The sequence below is a fragment of the Acanthaster planci genome, unplaced genomic scaffold (genome assembly GCF_054643075.1).
Source record: "Acanthaster planci isolate LZ-2023a unplaced genomic scaffold, COTS_SCS Contig49, whole genome shotgun sequence".
NCBI classification, from domain to species: domain Eukaryota; kingdom Metazoa; phylum Echinodermata; class Asteroidea; order Valvatida; family Acanthasteridae; genus Acanthaster; species Acanthaster planci.
This window is the reverse complement of record NW_028257673.1, coordinates 57,181-74,709: the sequence shown is the minus strand read 5'-3', so window position 1 is coordinate 74,709 and position 17,529 is coordinate 57,181. Positions and strand designations below refer to the sequence as shown.

Genomic DNA, 17,529 nt, shown 5'->3' with positions numbered 1-17,529 from the left:
TCCGTAGTAAAATGCCGTCAGAAGTGGTGGACCGATGGGCTATAGTGTTTTAAAGGTAGGAAATTCATTCAGTTTCATCTAAAAACATACACCATGCTTCTTTGGTGGCGGCGTTCTTGATGAGGGCACCCTCCCCTCAGTGCACCTACATGTAGCGGAATGTCCCTGAGCAGCTAGAGACATGTCTTTTGGGATGGAATTATACCATCCTGGCCTGGAAACTTTGTTGACTCCTCGATGTTTGGTACCTGGACGTCTGATGTGATAGCCCTAGTGCCTTGTGATGTAACAATAACAACAATAATAACAATACCCGACTTGAAATATACACAACCCGTGGATGCAAAATGATATCTAGTTTATTCAACGTTCCTTCATTCATACAAAGCCCGGGTTCGGGCGGCCTGTTCTCGAGAGTATGTTCACGAGCAGCTCAAATTTTTCCCCTCCTTCTGGCCCTTTTATACTAGTTGCTCTTGTGTATTACATTAGATTTAACACAAAAAAGAAGTCAGCTCACATTAGACATTAATCAGTTACATGGTAAAGAAAAATGCCCCATTTAGTATGGGATTTAGCACAATTTCCGAGAGAGGTAAATATAAATCTAAGGCATAATAATCTTATTAAATCGTCTTTAAATAGTGAAAATGATGGTTAATCCCCGTGCATTTTCAATGGAATTAAATATGAAAGCGGCAAAGCAAGAGAATTCAATTGAGTACATTCCTCGAGTTATTAGAAATTTGTTATTTAAAAGTATATCAACGTTCAGGGTATTTTAAAGCCAATCACCGATCTGATTCTAAAAAGAAGTGAAAACCTCACAAAAGAGATGCATTGAGGTTTCACTCTCAGCTTGACAAAAAGAATTGGTTCTTTTCTTAGTTATTACCTCTTTTGCCAATTTTATACAAATAAGAGCCAGCCAAGATTCTGTAAGTCTATATTGAAACCATTGCAATTTAATACCACATGTTAAAGTTAGAAAGGGCATAACTCCAACCATTCATTGAAAGGAAGATTACGAGCCAGCTTCATTCCCCATCAATAAACCTATTTTAGGGGTAAGAATATGATACAGACGAGTAGAGCCCTTTTATCATCAAAAGTAACTGCAAATTAAAAGTAATTCGGAAAAAACGTATATTAAAGTTTACCCATCACAATAAGCTCCAAAGAGATTTCCTGACTGTTAATATCTCTCCCCTATCAAAGTCATCTAAGCTTAAGAAGTGAACATCACTGTTGAGAAAGTTACTCACAAAACTCTTTTGTTTAGCCCAGTGTCTATAAAAAAATACATTTATTGCCAATCGCAATTCTATGGTACCACAAAACATTTTCAAGCACATGCTGCCCTTAACACTGAATAAAATGACTCCAAGCTTTAAAAACGTCAATCCAAACATGATTGGGATACTATACCTGCTGAAGAAAAGAATTGATGCTAGAATGACCACCTTCAATTAAACAGTACATTCTGAATAATCTTATAAAACAAAGAAACCCAGGTTGAAGTGGTGCTATTCAACAAACGGATCCGTATATAAGCTTATCATCTAAACACAGCCATGTTAATAATCTTGAATCACCTGATTCCTAACAACTCCCAAGCACCCCCCTCTATATAAATTTACACAGCATACTATTTAATTCTTAATAATATCGGGGGTGGATCTGGAAGAACCAAAATCAAAAAGTAAGTTTAGATAAGAGATTTAACAATTGTGACTCGACCAAGAACTTTAATCGATTAAAGTAGCAGTGGCTTCGAACACTCTTATAATAGTCATGGTATCGAGATTGACACTAAAATCAATGCCCAGGGCTCTAAAATATCCTTTGGGCGAACCTAATGAATAATGAAAGTTTTGACACCCTTATTACTTCCAATCCACACAGCAATTAGTCTTGTTCATTCCGAGACCAGAAATATTGACAAAATTACCAAACATCTTAAAGCTCTCTCAAGGGACTCTGCCATCAAAGTAGAATATTACTTCATCTGCGTACTGAGATATCCTATACTTTGTATCCTGTACTGAAATGTCCTTATGACTGTCTTTACGAACATACATAATAATACCTATAATTTCGGCACACGAAAGAAACAAGAGGTCTCAAACCCATCTCTATAACGACAACCCTTCTATATCTTAAACGATTCTGATAAAAACTTGTTTACTAACACCGAGGTGGCCGCACCACTGTAAAAAACTATGAACCATTCCTGAATAGACGGTTCAAAACTGATAAATTCGTGTGAGACTGAATCAAACGCCTTCTTGGAATCAATTAATAGAAACACACCCGGACCATTATTGTTCCAATATCCGGCTCCCATTCTCCCTTTCGACTGACATAAATCACGCTGTCGGTATCGTAATACAGAACCCTATGTTCGAGCTTGTCCAACAGTTTGTACAACTTAAATAAGACAAGCTTGACACGCCATGTAGGCGGCCAGGATCACGTTGGTCCTCCCTGATGGTTCCACAAAGTCCTCTGTGTGTTGCCACTGCACCTCCACTATCTCTTCGTTGACAAAGTTAGTGCTCTGAACCTCGATGTCATCACGCGTCACCATGTCGAGGTATTCAGTCGGGTCCTTCAAGTACGAATTCTTTGCCATGTTGGGTCGTTGTCCAAACTTCCCCAGAAACTGAAGAGAAAAGGAAAGAATGTAACCATTTGTGTTAACATGATTTCAAACAAAACTAGAGAGAAGTGTTTGTAAACAAGTACAAACACAGAGCTGGTTCGGGACTATTTTACCAACAAGATAAGTATTGTTGATCAAAGCTCTCAAACTAACCCAATGCTGGCTTGAAAACGTGTACAAAGTCAAGGGGCTGAAATAAATATTGAAAAAACAAGAGTAAATCACATGACGACGTCATCATGACGTCATTTATTTACATAATTTCCGTATCAAGATCTTTGTTGGGTGTCACTTTGAAAACGATCAAATATCCAAAAGGGTTCAGAATTGTGCCTTGGAAACGTGTACAAAGTCAACGGGCAAAAAAACTAAGTCACGTGATACGCACTTAAACTGAACAATTTTTATGAAATATTACTTCATATTCGGACTCTTAGGCATATTTCAAATAAAATTACACAGTGTAAAGTACCCGATTTCTCTTTCGTTCTGATAGTAATCTTGCGCCAAAGTTAAAGACTACTTGTTCACTTGTGTTAAGTAGAAAAACGTGTAAAAATGTATGGGCATATATAAAATATTCAAAAATGAATATAAAATAAGGTGATGATGTCATCATGACGTAATCCCTTTGCAATAAATCTTGCATCGGCATCTTCGTTGGCTATCACTTTGGGAACGATCAAACACTGCAAAGTAACAAAAATTGTCGCTCAAAAACGTGTACAAAGACAATGGGCTATAAACTTGTTTGCAGAAACACTGCTTCATTAAGTTCGTGTCACGTGATTTGCACTTAAACTGATTAATTTTTATGAAATATTACTTCATATTCGGACTCTTAGGCATATTTCAAATAAAATAACTAAGCGTAAAGTACCCGATTTCCCCTTCGTTCTTACAGTAATCTTGCGCCGAAGTTAAAGACTACTTGTTCACTTGTGTTAAGTAGAAAAACGTGTACAAAACCTATGGGGAAAAATTAAATATTCAAAAATGAATATAAAATAAGGGGATGATGTCATCATGACGTCATCCCTTTGCAATAAATCTTGCATCGGGGTCTTTGTTGGCTATCACTTTGGGAACAATCAAAGACTGCAAAGTTACCAAAATTGTCGCTCAAAAACGTGTACAAAGTCAATGGGCTACAGACACGTGTGCAGGAAAACTGCTCCTTTAATTTCATGTCACGTGATTTTTGTCTAAACTGGGAAAAACTTATGAAATATTATTTAATATTTGCACACTTGGGTATATTTGCGATCGAGCGGAAGGGAAAATTTAGTCTGATTTTTTCTTCGTTGTGGTAGTAATTCTGGGTCGAAGTTGAGGACTGCTCACGCATTATGCGGGACAATGTGTGTACAAACCCTATGTTGTGCAACAACGCCATCCATGGTTCAATATGGGACAGTTTCTTGACAATTGAAAGCCCAGGCAGGTGTGACCGTAATTCTGCAATAGCGCCCTCATAGCCTGATATAGGACAGTCCGAAAACTGTGTGCAATCTGTGTACAAAGTCTATGGGGGAAAATTAATTCTTCAAAAATCAATAATAAATAAACTACTTAAGTTTTCACTGTGAATTTCTTATGGGACCGTCCTTGGATGATCACACAACTAACCTCCAAGTTTGAAATTGTTCTGATTTTCCTAGGTGCCGAAGTGTAGGGGTAGAAGAACTTGGCTGAAGATGAAGAAAAAAAAAAGGAAAGAACTAGAGAAAAGTGTTTGTAAACAAACACAGAGCTGGTTCGGGACTGTTTTACCAACAAGATAAGTATTGTTGATCAAAGCTCTCAAACTAGCCCAAATGCTGGGTTGAAAACGTGTACAAAGTCAAGGGGCTGAAATAAATATTGAAAAAACAAGAGTAAATCACATGACGACGTCATCATGACGTCATTTATATACAATAATTTCTGTATCAAGATTTTTGTTGGCTGTCACTTTGAAAACGAGCAAACATTCGAAAGGGTTCAAAATTGTGCCTTGGAAACGTGTACAAAGTTAACGGGCAAAAACCCCATTTGGAGAAACACTGCTCTTTTAAGTTCGTGTCACGTGATTTGCGCTTAAACTGAACAATTTTATGAAATATTACTTCATATTCGGACCCTTAGGCATATTACAAATAAAACAACACAGCGTAAAGTACCCGATTTCTCCTTTGTTCTGATAGTAATCTTGCGCCAAAGTTAAAGACTACTTGTTCACTTTTATTAAGTAGAAAAACGTGTACAAAACGTATGGGCAAATATTCAGGTCATCGTGACGTCATCCCTTTGAAATAAGTCGTGCATCAGGGTCTTTGTTGGCTATTACTTTGGGAACGATCAAAGACTGCAAAGTTACCGAAATTGTCGCTGAAAAACGTGTACAAAGTCAATGGGCTATAAACTTGTTTGCAGAAACACTGCTCCTTTAAGTTCGTGTCACGTGATTTGCGCTTAACCTGAACAATTTTTACGAAATATTACTTCATATTCGGACTCTTAGGCATATTTCAAATAAAATAACAGAGCGTAAAGTACCCGATTTCTCCTTTGTTCTGATAGTAATCTTGCGCCGAAGTTAAAGACTACTTGTTCACTTGTGTTAAGTAGAAAAACGTGTACAAAACCTATGGGGAAATATTAAATATTCAGAAATGAATATAAAATAAGGTGATGATGTCATCATGACGTCATCCCTTTGCAATAAATCTTGCATCGGGGTCTTCGTTGGCTATCACTTTGGGAACGATCAAAGACTGCAAAGTTACCAAAATTGTCGCTCAAAAACGTGTACAAAGTCAATGGGCTAGAAACGTGTGCAGGAAAACTGCTCCTTTAATGTCATGTCACGTGATTTTTGTCTAAACTGGGAAAATCTTATGAAATATTATTTAATATTTGCACACTTGGGTATATTTGCGATCGAACGGAAGGGAAAATTTAGTCTGATTTCTTCTTCGTTCTGGTAGTAATTCTGGGTCGAAGTTGAGGACTGCTCACGCATTATGCGGGACAATGTGTGTACAAACCCTATGTTGTGCAACAACGCCATACATGGTTCAATATGGGACAGTTTCTTGAAAATTGAAAGCCCAGGCAGGTGTGACCGTAATTCTGCAATAGCGCCCTCATAGCCTGATATAGGACAGTCCGAAAACTGTGTGCAATCTGTGTACAAAGTCTATGGGGGAAAATTAATTCTTCAAAAATCAATAATAAATAAACTACTTAAGTTATCACTGTGAATTTCTTCTAAGACCGTCCTTGGATGATCACACAACTATCCTCCAAGTTTGAAATTATTCTGATTTTCCTAGGTGCCAAAGTGTAGGAGTAGAAAAACTTGGCAGAAGAAGAAGAAAAAAACTAGAGAAAAGTGTTTGTAAACAAACACAGAGCTGGTTCGGGACTGTTTTACCAACAAGATAAGTATTGTTGATCAAAGCTCTCAAACTAACCCAAATGCTGGGTTGAAAACGTGTACAAAGTCAAGGGGCTGAAATAAATATTGAAAAAACAAGAGTAAATCACATGACGACGTCATCATGACGTCATTTATATACAATAATTTCTGTATCAAGATTTTTGTTGGCTGTCACTTTGAAAACGAGCAAACATCCGAAAGGGTTCAAAATTGTGCCTTGGAAACGTGTACAAAGTTAACAGGCAAAAAACCCCATTTGGAGAAACACTGCTCTTTTAAGTTCGTGTCACGTGATTTGCGCTTAAACTGAACAATTTTATGAAATGTTACTTTATATTCGGACCCTTAGGCATATTACAAATAAAACAACACAACGTAAAGTACCCGATTTCTCCTTTGTTCTCTGATTGTAATCTTGCGCCAAAGTTAAAGACTACTTGTTCACTTTTATTAAGTAGAAAAACGTGTACAAAACGTATGGGCAAATATTCAGGTCATCGTGACGTCATCCCTTTGAAATAAGTCGTGCATCAGGGTCTTTGTTGGCCATTACTTTGGGAACGATCAAAGACTGCAAAGTTACCGAAATTGTCGCTGAAAAACGTGTACAAAGTCAATGGGCTATAAACTTGTTTGCAGAAACACTGCTCCTTTAAGTTCATGTCACGTGATTTGCGCTTAAACGGAACAATTTTTATGAAATATTACTTCATATTCGGACTCTTAGGCATATTTCAAAAAAAATAACAGAGCGTAAAGTACCCGATTTCTCCTTTGTTCTGATAGTAATCTTGCGCCAAAGTTAAAGACTACTTGTTCACTTTTATTAAGTAGAAAAACGTGTACAAAACGTATGGGCAAATATTCAGGTCATCGTGACGTCATCCCTTTGAAATAAGTCGTGCATCAGGGTCTTTGTTGGCTATTACTTTGGGAACGATCAAAGACTGCAAAGTTACCGAAATTGTCGCTGAAAAACGTGTACAAAGGCAATGGGCTATAAACTTGTTTGCAGAAACACTGCTCCTTTAAGTTCATGTCACGTGATTTGCGCTTAAACGGAACAATTTTTATGAAATATTACTTCATATTCGGACTCTTAGGCATATTTCAAATAAAATAACAGAGCGTAAAGTACCCGATTTCTCCTTTGTTCTGATAGTAATCTTGCACCAAAGTTAAAGACTACTTGTCCACTTGTGTTAAGTAGAAAAACGTGTACAAAACCTATAGGGAAAATTTAAATATTCAAAAATGAATATAAAATAAGGTGATGATGTCATCATGACGTCATCCCTTTGCAATAAATCTTGCATCGGGAGCTTCGTTGGCTATCACTTTGGGAACGATCAAAGACTGCAAAGTTACCAAAATTGTCGCTCAAAAACGTGTACAAAGTCAATGGGCTATAAACTTGTTTGCAGAAACACTGCTTCTTTAAGTTCGTGTCACGTGATTTCCGCTTAAACTGAAAATTTTTTATGAAATATTACTTCATATTCGGACTCTTAGGTATATTTTAAATAAAATAACAGAGCGTAAAGTACCCGATTTCTCCTTTGTTCTGATAGTAATCTTGCGCCAAAGTTAAAGACTGCTTGTTCACTTGTGTTAAGTAGAAAAACGTGTACAAAACCTATGGGGAAAAATTAAATATTCAAAAATGAATATAAAATAAGGTGATGATGTCATCATGACGTCATCCCTTTGCAATAAATCTTGCATCGGGGTCTTCGTTGGCTATCACTTTGGGAACGATCAAAGACTGCAAAGTTACCGAAATTGTCGCTCAAAAACGTGTACAAAGTCAATAGGCTAGAAACTTGTTTGCAGGAACTCTGCTTCTTTAAGTTCGTGTCACGTGATTTCCGCTTAAACTAAACAATTGTTATGAAATATTACTTCATAATCGGACTCTTAGGCATATTTCAAATAAAATAACAGAGCGTAAAGTACCCGATTTCTCCTTTGTTCTGATAGTAATCTTGCGCCGAAGTTAAAGACTACTTGTTCACTTGTGTGAAGTAGAAAAACGTGTACAAAACCTATGGGGAAAAATTAAATGTTCAAAAATGAATATAAAATAAGGTGATGATGTCATCATGACGTCATCCCTTTGCAATAAATCTTGCATCGGGGTCTTCGTTGGCTATCACTTTGGGAACGATCAAAGACTGCAAAGTTACCAAAATTGTCGCTCAAAAACGTGTACAAAGTCAATGGGCTAGAAACACGTGTGCAGGAAAACTGCTCCTTTAATGTCATGTCACGTGATTTTTGTCTAAACTGGGAAAAACTTATGAAATATTATTTAATATTTGGACACTTGGGTATATTTGCGATCGAACGGAAGGGAAAATTTAGTCTGATTTCTTCTTCGTTCTGGTAGTAATTCTGGGTCGAAGTTGAGGACTGCTCACGCATTATGCGGGACAATGTGTGTACAAACCCTATGTTGTGCAACAACGCCATGCATGGTTCAATATGGGACAGTTTCTTGAAAATTGAAAGCCCAGGCAGGTTTGACCGTAATTCTGCAATAGCGCCTTCATAGCCTGATATAGGACAGTCCGAAAACTGTGTGCAATCTGTGTACAAAGTCTATGAGGGAAAATTAATTCTTCAAAAATCAATAATAAATAAACTACTTAAGTTATCACTGTGAATTTCTTCTAGGACCGTCCTTGGATGATCACACAACTATCCTCCAAGTTTGAAATTGTTCTAATTTTCCTAAGTGCCAAAGTGTAGGGGTAGAAAAACTTGGCTGAAGAAGAAGAAAAAAAAAAAAAAGGAAAGAAAAAAAAAAAAAAAACGAATTCAAGACCTGGTTCGGCTGAACTGCCGAACCAGCTAAAAAGGAAAGAAAAAAAACAACAGAACGATTTCAATACTGGTTCAGCTGAACTGCCGAACCAGCTAAAAAAAAACAGAACGATTACAATACTGGTTCGGCTGAACTGCCAAACCAGCTAAACAGAACGATTACAATACCTGGTTCGGCTGAACTGCCGAACCAGCTAACAAGAAATCTGTCTGCAGCCCTAACCAAAACGCTGTATACATTTTCCAGCAAGACCAAGATGATGCAGTTGTGACCAAAGATTGCATAGCGCCGCGCAGCGGTGCAAGATGGGGAACTGACCATCCCGCATGTGTTAATTTTATGGAGTCACGATCTGCCATTTTGGTGTGCAAATTGCGAGCTGTTTGTACACGCGACATATGGCGGCGGGAGGCTCTATCCACGAAAAAGGTGAATATTTACCCCCAATTAAGATTGGAACTTATATTTATCATAAATACAAATGTGTAACATCACAACTTAAAACCGTTGGAGATGAAATCGGAGAATTTTGGTGTGTTCTGTGTGGTTACATTCTCTGGGTTGCGGCTGTCGGATCGTGCAGCAATCTTAAACACAAGTTGTAGCCTAGGCCCTACATACATGTTTCTCGTACGCCTGACTGAGGGCAGATACCCCACGGCACCTTTCATTACAAATTGCACTGGTTATTCTGTGGAAGATCTGTTTCTGTTCTGAATACCTGTTCACAGAGAGTACAGAAGTCAACAAAGGAATGTGACAGCACCATAAGTGACCCAGAATCTTATTTTGTAGTATCCCATGCTTTGTTGTGTATAAACAGGAGGGATGGATTATGTAAAATTGCTTCGGGTGACAACGAAGCCAATCTGCACTGGTCATACTGAAAAAGAACAACATGACTCTTCAGGCTTTTACAACACTGGTAACCAGCTATGGGTGGTATCAAGAGCAGGCTGGGTAACTGGTATGTATGTTTAGGGGTCCTGAAGGTGATGATGTCACTTTCTGATGGTGTTGTTGGGGCCCTATTCTTTGTGAAAGAGAGCCTGCTACACACAAACCTAACCTGGGATGTAGTTGGGTTGTCACAAAACCCACACTTCCGCTACATCGTGGTTGAATCTACCTGTTAAAGAAATTTCACACTATCACGTTTTCATGTTATTTCAAAGCTGGAGAAGGGAAGAAATATTCAAAATCCATACCTTTAATACACAGACCATTTTTAGATCCAACAATTTCCAAACTTTTAAGCCATGGTGTACATGTTGTACTTAAAAACGATGTATGGTTTGTTCCTTCTGACATAGGTCTCTTCAAAACCTGCTTCTCATTTCAGGTCCTGCTGTTAAATGCATCAAACAAGTTATCAATTTTCTCGATGAACTCTAAAAGTGTAGGCAGCTTCAGCAGGGAGCTTCCCATGAGAAGTACAAGTGTAGATGCCTGCTGCAACGGTATGACTCAGGACCTGTGCCGCTTTATTCACCCTCAATTTTTGAGAAGTTGTCAAAGGGACCTCGTGAAAGTTTAGATGCCATACGAATGGGCATTTGTGAATCACACTCCCAAAAAAATCAAATGTAGGACCATTTTACATGTCCAGTGGCCTCCTCTGAATCCTTATACGAGTATCTAAGAAGGTAGTTATGTAAGTTTGATCTTGTATTCTTAGTTCAGGAAATGAGGCTGATCAAACATGCAAAAGACCTTTTTTTCCTCAAGCAAGAAGTATGGTTTTCCACTGAAATTGCAAGTGTATTGTACAGTTTCACATTACTGCATCCTTGGTCGAATACAATCAAATTCAGAATCAAGACACAACAAAATTTCTTTGCATAACACCATCTTCTACCTCTAATGATTACACATCTTGATGAGTTGCGTATTTGTCAATTTGAGAAGCAAAGAAAAACAGCTGGTTCATCCATGTACCGAGTAGCACCTTTGATGAAGTTGCTTCTGATTTCAGCTGGAGTGGTTATACGTGAGAGGATGTTCTGAAGCCGTTGCACTTTTTCTCTCAGTCGAGATGTTTTCCTTGAGCAGAGCTTTTTCGGTTTCCTATGATGAATGCCATCTTCAGTTAAAGGACCATCTACTATGATCGTGTGCAACTGTTTTAGTCAAAGAATACATATATGCATATATAAATCAAGCATCCATTGGCTGAACCCCCATATTGCCCATTAACTTTAACTCAAATTCAGCGTTCAGCCAATGGGCACGTGTAATGTGTAATGGGTCCGTGTGATGACAAAGTCACTGATGAACTTGAATGTACAGACAAAGATTGATTGGCAATTTTAATTGTATATACACATATATATGATACATGTACGTATATCTGTATATATTTATTTTCTTTTGGCCAGTTTTAGTGGACTTTTTATGTCCTATCTGGCTCAAGCTTCCTTTAGCATCCTCGTTTTTATCGTTGAGGTGTCACAAGTTTTGGTGGGTTTGGGACCTCAAACATTGTGGGCACTTCATTCCATTTCAGCTTGTTTGGAGGTGATTGGTATACTGACTGGGTTCAAAATAATTGGAACACTGGCAGAAGTTTGTGTAGAGACACCATTGGGCTTTCTTCAGAAGATCCTTCCTGTGGGTGTTTTGAACTTAGAATTGGCATCTGTAATGAAATGGAAACATCAAATGAAATGTAAGCACATAGTAAAATTCAAGCGCAGTTTCTGCGCTTTTGTTGTTTTAACTGTCCATACTGTCTGTGAAATAAAGAAAGCTTGATAAAACTCCTGAAGAAGGTGGTGTGGTTTTCATCCTTTGTCCAATATGCCAGTAGATATTTGTAGTGTATGCCTAGGTGTTTAGTAGAATGTTAAGCTAATTACAATGTACATGCATTCACGGGTCAGAGGCTCATTACAAATATGAACGTCATTAATTTAGGGGCTCAATCTAGCTTGAGCTATGTGTTGATTTTTGCCGCTATTGTATGCCTATTTTTTGGTAAATTTCACTTTGCACTATTTAAATTACTTCTCGCCTTTCTTTGTTCTTGGGAAAATGTAAGAATGATAGTTCCGAGCTTTTCTTGAAGCTGCTTTTGCTGTTGATGCATAGACCTGGAGGAGAAAAATTGTTGATGGCTGCACACGTCGGCGACATTGTGCTTCGCGATCCATGCGTACACAAAGCGCCGCCCAGAAACGTTGAGTGTGCATGTACATTTTTTGTACTTCGCTCGCATTATATCACACCAAAATGGCGCCCATAGCGATAACGCGATTCAGTGGACAGTTGCCCATCTTGCGCCGCTGCGCGGCGCTATACAATCTTTGGTTGTGACGCAGCTTCTTGCATATTTATAAATCAATGCTGAAGAACAGTTTCATGCGGAAATTGTGTATTGCTTACCTGTTAAGCATCAGCTTTGCTATGGCCCTCAATCCGGGGTTCTTCTTCAGCGATGCCACTAGCCTATGCAAAAAAAATCTGAAAATCAACAAATCCACAGCGCTTCGCACGGTGTCGGTTTTATGCGTATTAATGCATGGGTCTGCATGCATGTACATGTACACAACGTGCATCTTCATTGTGTAGTCACCTATAAAAACAAAAAAGTTCTTTCTTGATCATCGCTGGTCGATCACAGAAATGAGTTGCAGCCTACATGTAGGCCAGCCTGCTGTATTTTACTCAAAAAGATACATACTTTTTTTTTTTTTTTAGTTTGGCCGATCAAGCAGGCCATGTCATAAATTTGCTTGATCGAATTGGATCAACACTTGCCAAAGATTTTGTAGCGTGTCCCACTGCACAGGGTTCGACGCTGTAAGAACAACACTCAGGTGCAACTCACTGTTCTGGTCACAAAAATCTCTGTTTTATTCTGTCGCAATCTGACAGCACCACAATGTACTCTTCCGACAAGCTCTTCACAACATGGCGCCTGACAGCAGGGACTGCGCAGGCGCGAGGCGGGAAAACCGCGGGCCATTCGGACTCCGGTGGGCGGTGGAGGGGGCTCCCGTTGGACCTCAGACCACCACTGGCTGTCGTGAAGCTCGCAGAGGGGTGGATCCATCGTGGTGTCTGCATCTCTGGTGGCCCGCTCCTCTTGTAGGGTGGCTCGCACCCCCAGTTGCAGGCGGACCCCTCCTGCATACGTCACCCAGGAGCCGGGGGCAGATTCCGGCGGCCCCCGCTCCAAAGCGGGGCTGGGGGCTCTACCTCGGTCTGCATCCCCGTCTCTACTGAGCAACGCAGGGGGGCGGCTCCGGCTGCGGCGGCCGCCGCAGGGGCCCGAGGGCCCCGGGCCGCACTGGAAGGCGAGTCCGACTAGTCTCGTCGTTTTGGACGGCCCCGCGACCCCCGCCTTCGGCGCCGAGAGGGCACCGGCGGCGAGGGCTCACCTGCAGCAGCTGACCGGGGGCGGGTCCGGGTGGCTCCCTCCGGAGGACAGGCAGGGGGGAGTGACTGCTCCATGGGGAACTCGTCACCCCCCAACTCCCCGCCACTGGCGTAGACCTCCGGGACGTCAGGATCCTCCGCCTGGATCTGGCCGACGAGGACGTGGTCGCAGTGTCGGTGGTGCCGATCCCGCATGTCTGAGCGGTAGAAGCATCGGCCACACCCCCGCTCACAGGTATAGGGCCGGGCGGCGAACAGCTCCGGACAAGCCTTCCTAAGGTGTCGCCGCAAATTGGTCCGTTGACGGAATTCCCATCGACAGTGGGGGCAGGCCAACCGGTCCATCTTGGGGAGAGAAACAGAGGGAGATTCAGGAGTTAGCGTGGAGCAGAATCGCGACGGGCGCCGAACCCGCCGCCCCATGCGAGTCACGCGTGCTCCCCCCGCCTCCGGCTCGCACGGCGATGGCTCCGCCGGCGCGCTGCCTCCCTGGCTGCTTGTGTCTGAATTCTCCCCGTTCGACATGCCGCCGCTGCGGCCCGGGTGTCCCGACTTCGCCCCGTCAATAGGTTCCAGTGCGGTCCCTTCGTCAACGGGGGAGACGGCCCCCGCGGGCAGGACTGAGGGTCTGGATCCGCTGGCTCCTTGCCCCCCTGCCCGCACTGGCGCCTCCTCGGCCAAGGCTCCGCGGGCTGCGCGCTCCCACCATCCAAGCTGCACGTCACCCGGGTAGCGCTTGAGCCAATTGCGATGCACGATTTGAGCCTTCGCTCGGGCGCTACGCTACACTTTGTAGGTCACGTCATTGAGGCGTTGTAGCACCGCGAAGGGTCCGTCCCACCACCGTTGCAGCTTGGGGGAGCGGCCGACCTTCTTCTTTGGGGTAAAAAGCCAAACAGGCTGGCCGGGCTCGAACCCACCTTCCTTGGCGCGAAGGTCATACTGCTTCTTCTGGTAGCTCTGAGTCTGCCTCAGGTGTCGCCGGGCAAACTCGTGGGCCCGTGTGAGCTTCGCTCTCAGCTCGTCGACATAATTTAGTGGCTCGGTAGTCTCCGTCTGTTCCTCCGGTGACCCCACAACGACGTCCAGGGGAAGTCCCACCTCCCTCCCGAGCATGAGCATGTTCGGGGTGAGCCTGGTGCTATCGTGCTGAGAGGAGCGGTAGGCCATCAGGACGAAGGGAAGATGTTCGTCCCAGTCGTCCTTATTCTCATCTACAAACATGCTCAGCATGGTCTTCAAGGTATGATTGAGCCGTTCGACCATGCCGTCGGACTGGGGGTGGAACGGAGTCGTCCTGGTCTTGTGGATGCCCAACAGCTGGCAGACCCCACGGAACAGGCCCGCCTTGAACTCCCGCCCTTGATCTGTGTGGATCTCGAGGGGTGTCCCGAAGGGCGTGGTCACCTGCTCTACGAGGGTCTTGACCACAGTCTCGGCCGTCAGATCCAGAAGGGGAAACGCCTCCACCCACTTCATGAAATAGTCTGCCACTACCATTATACTGGTGTTTCCGGCTTTGGTTTGGGGCAGGCGTCCGATAAGGTCAATGGCGATCCGCTCCATAGGGGCCCCCACCAGGTATTGTCGAAGCGGAGCTCTCCCGGGACGCGGTGGGGACTTCTTAGAACCGCAGAGATGACACTTCTGGCACCACTCCTCAGCCTGCTGTCTCATCTCCCTCCAATACACAGGAGCCTGCCTGAGTCGGGCCACGGTCCGAGCGAGCCCGAGGTGTCCAGCAGTTCGGTGGTTGTGGGCAAGAAGCAGAACGTCTCGCACCCTGGCCTGCGGGACGGCGATCTTCCAGGTGGGGGGCCCCCCGTCAGCCCTTGCCCACTTCACCTGCAAGACCCCTCGGAATAGGTGCAGTGTGTCCCATCTGGACCACCAGCTTTTGAACCCGGCGCCAAGGTAGGAGATGTCCTCCCATTCAGGCCGGTCGCTCCCCGCCACCAGCCACTGGCGGACCAGTCCCAGCTCCGGGTCGTCCTGCTGCTCCTGAGCTAGCTTGCTCAGGTCCCAGACCTCGGGAAACCCGTCCAAAATCGAGTCATCCTCCTCTCCGTCCATTTCGGCTGTCGCAACCAGGGACTTGTCCTCTGCCTCCGGCGGCCGGCTCCGAAGGGGTGCCGAATCCGTCGGAGGGGCCGGCCCCGGCGGCGCCGTCGAGACTGGCTCCGCCGGCAGCCGGCCGCGGACGGCGCCACCCTTCCCCTTCCCGCGCAGGCAATCCCGGCGGGAATGCCCATACTCGCGGCACCTGTAGCACCGGACCCGCGAGGGGGCACCCAGCAAGGGTGGGTCTCCACCCGCCACCCCCGCCTTGCCTGGCGTACCTGCGGGGGGTTCCTCGACCACTCGGGCCTCCTTGGCCTCGATCCTACCCTTCTGCTGATAGGCCTGGGACTCCAAAAAGGCCTCCATCTCAGTGGCCAGGGTAATCGCCTCTGCCAGGGTTGTGGCCTTACTTGCGAAGACATGGCACTGCAATTGTTCGTCCTCCAGGGCGTTCCGTAAGGCCTAAACCGCCAGATCTTCACGCGCCTGCGTGGGCAAAATGGGGTTACTCCGGAGGACTAACCGTCGGATGGACCTCCCCAGTTCCTCTAGGGACTCTCCCCGACCGCGCACCCGCTTGGAAAGTTGAGCCCGATGGAGCGGCACCTGCGAAGCAACTCCAAACCGCCGCTCGAAATGTTCAAGGACGCTCACGTAGTCCCTCCAGGCCTCCGGCGACAAGTCGGTGAATGCCTCCTGGGCCAGTCCACGCACATGGGAGGCCAAGTACTCCGCCTTCTTGGCCCTGCTCCGTTTATTGACGGTGGCCACACTCTCGAAGTGTGTGAGGTAATCCGCCCAGGACGAGCTTCCGTCATACCGGTCCGGAAGTAGCACTGGTCTTCGGTCCTTCTGATCGGCTCCCCCCGCACAGGGATCGGCCTCGTAAGTCTGTGTGCGGATCTGGTGGGGATCCGCCTCATGTACCTGTGCGTGGATCCGAGGGGGATCCGCCTCACACAGACACGTGCAGATCCCTAAGTGGGGATCCGCCTCATATAGTTGCGTGTGGATCCAGGGATCCGCCCCATGCGTCCGCGTGTAGATCCGAGAGGGATCCGCCTCACACAGACGTGTGCGGACCCCCAAACGAGGATCCGCCTCATGGGTTTGAGCGTGGATCCGAAGGGGATCCGCATCATATAATTGCGTGTGGATCACCGGGTGGGGATCCGCCCCATGCGTCCGCGTGTAGATCCGAGAGGGATCCGCCTCACACAGACATGTGTGGACCCCCAAACGGGGATCCGCCTCATGGGTTTGAGCGTGGATCCGAGGGGGATCCGCCTCATACAGATATAGTGGATCCCCGCGCGGGGATCCACCCTAGTCGCGCCACCCGGCGCAGTTTCACCGCGCGGGGGCGTCCGCATCTCCTTATTTATATCACAAACTCCAGCTAGCCCGTCTCGACCCTCCATCCCGACGACCGTGGCCGCAGCTTCGCAGCGCTCCAGGCGGTAAGCCACACCGGCCACATCCCCGGCGTGCGAGGGCGCCCCAAAACCTGTCACGGGTCCGCTAGCTCCCCTCAATTCGCGTCGGGGCCCCGCCCCCATGGCCGCCGCCACGGCCCGCGCTCCGAGAGGGACGCTTCCAGAGCCACCGCGGCGCTGCAAAACTAAACTATGCCCCTAAACTATGGCTAGTATTACCAACTTCAGCTACCTCGCACCGAGGCTCCAACCCCGCGGCAGCCGCCCGGCTGTGCTCCGAGTGGAGCATTCTCTCGGCTACGACGGTACCACGAGAGGGCGCCCCGACGCTACCACAAGACATGAATGAACTTCCGCCCGGCCCCCGCCAGGACCCCCCAGCCGCGGACCTACCCTGAGGGCGCTCCGACTGGAACGCCTCTCCCAGTGTGTCCCCGCCGCCTGAGGGCGCCCCACGGACGTCGACAATGGGTGATGTATGCAGTCCTACTGCATACATCATGTAATCTTTTTATTAAGCCCAAAAAATACATGTAATGTTAATTTGCGGTACATGCCTCTCAAAAATTGGATCGGTAGGTCGGAACATTTTTTTTGGGGGGGGGCAATTTTGTGCTGGTTGAATGGCATCAGTAGGGAGGAAAGCTTTCAAAAGTATCTCAAAAAGTGAAGAACAACCGTCTCAATCTATGTTAAAATTTCTGCATAGGCCTACGGCAATTCACAAGAAAATTAT

General features: G+C 45.0%; 1 long non-coding RNA gene across 2 annotated transcripts; it reads left to right on the top strand.

The window, feature by feature from the left end:
• The first annotated feature begins 36 nt into the window (after positions 1 to 36).
• LOC110990607 (uncharacterized) lies at positions 37 to 11,804 on the top strand. Of its 2 annotated transcripts, none has more exons than XR_015423962.1 (3): positions 37 to 55; positions 9,740 to 9,883; positions 10,259 to 11,804. It is a non-coding gene; the product is annotated as an uncharacterized LOC110990607 (long non-coding RNA). The 2 variants fall into 2 exon arrangements; XR_015423961.1 differs by lacking the exon at positions 37 to 55 and adding an exon at positions 9,076 to 9,345.
• The last annotated feature ends 5,725 nt before the right edge of the window (positions 11,805 to 17,529 follow it).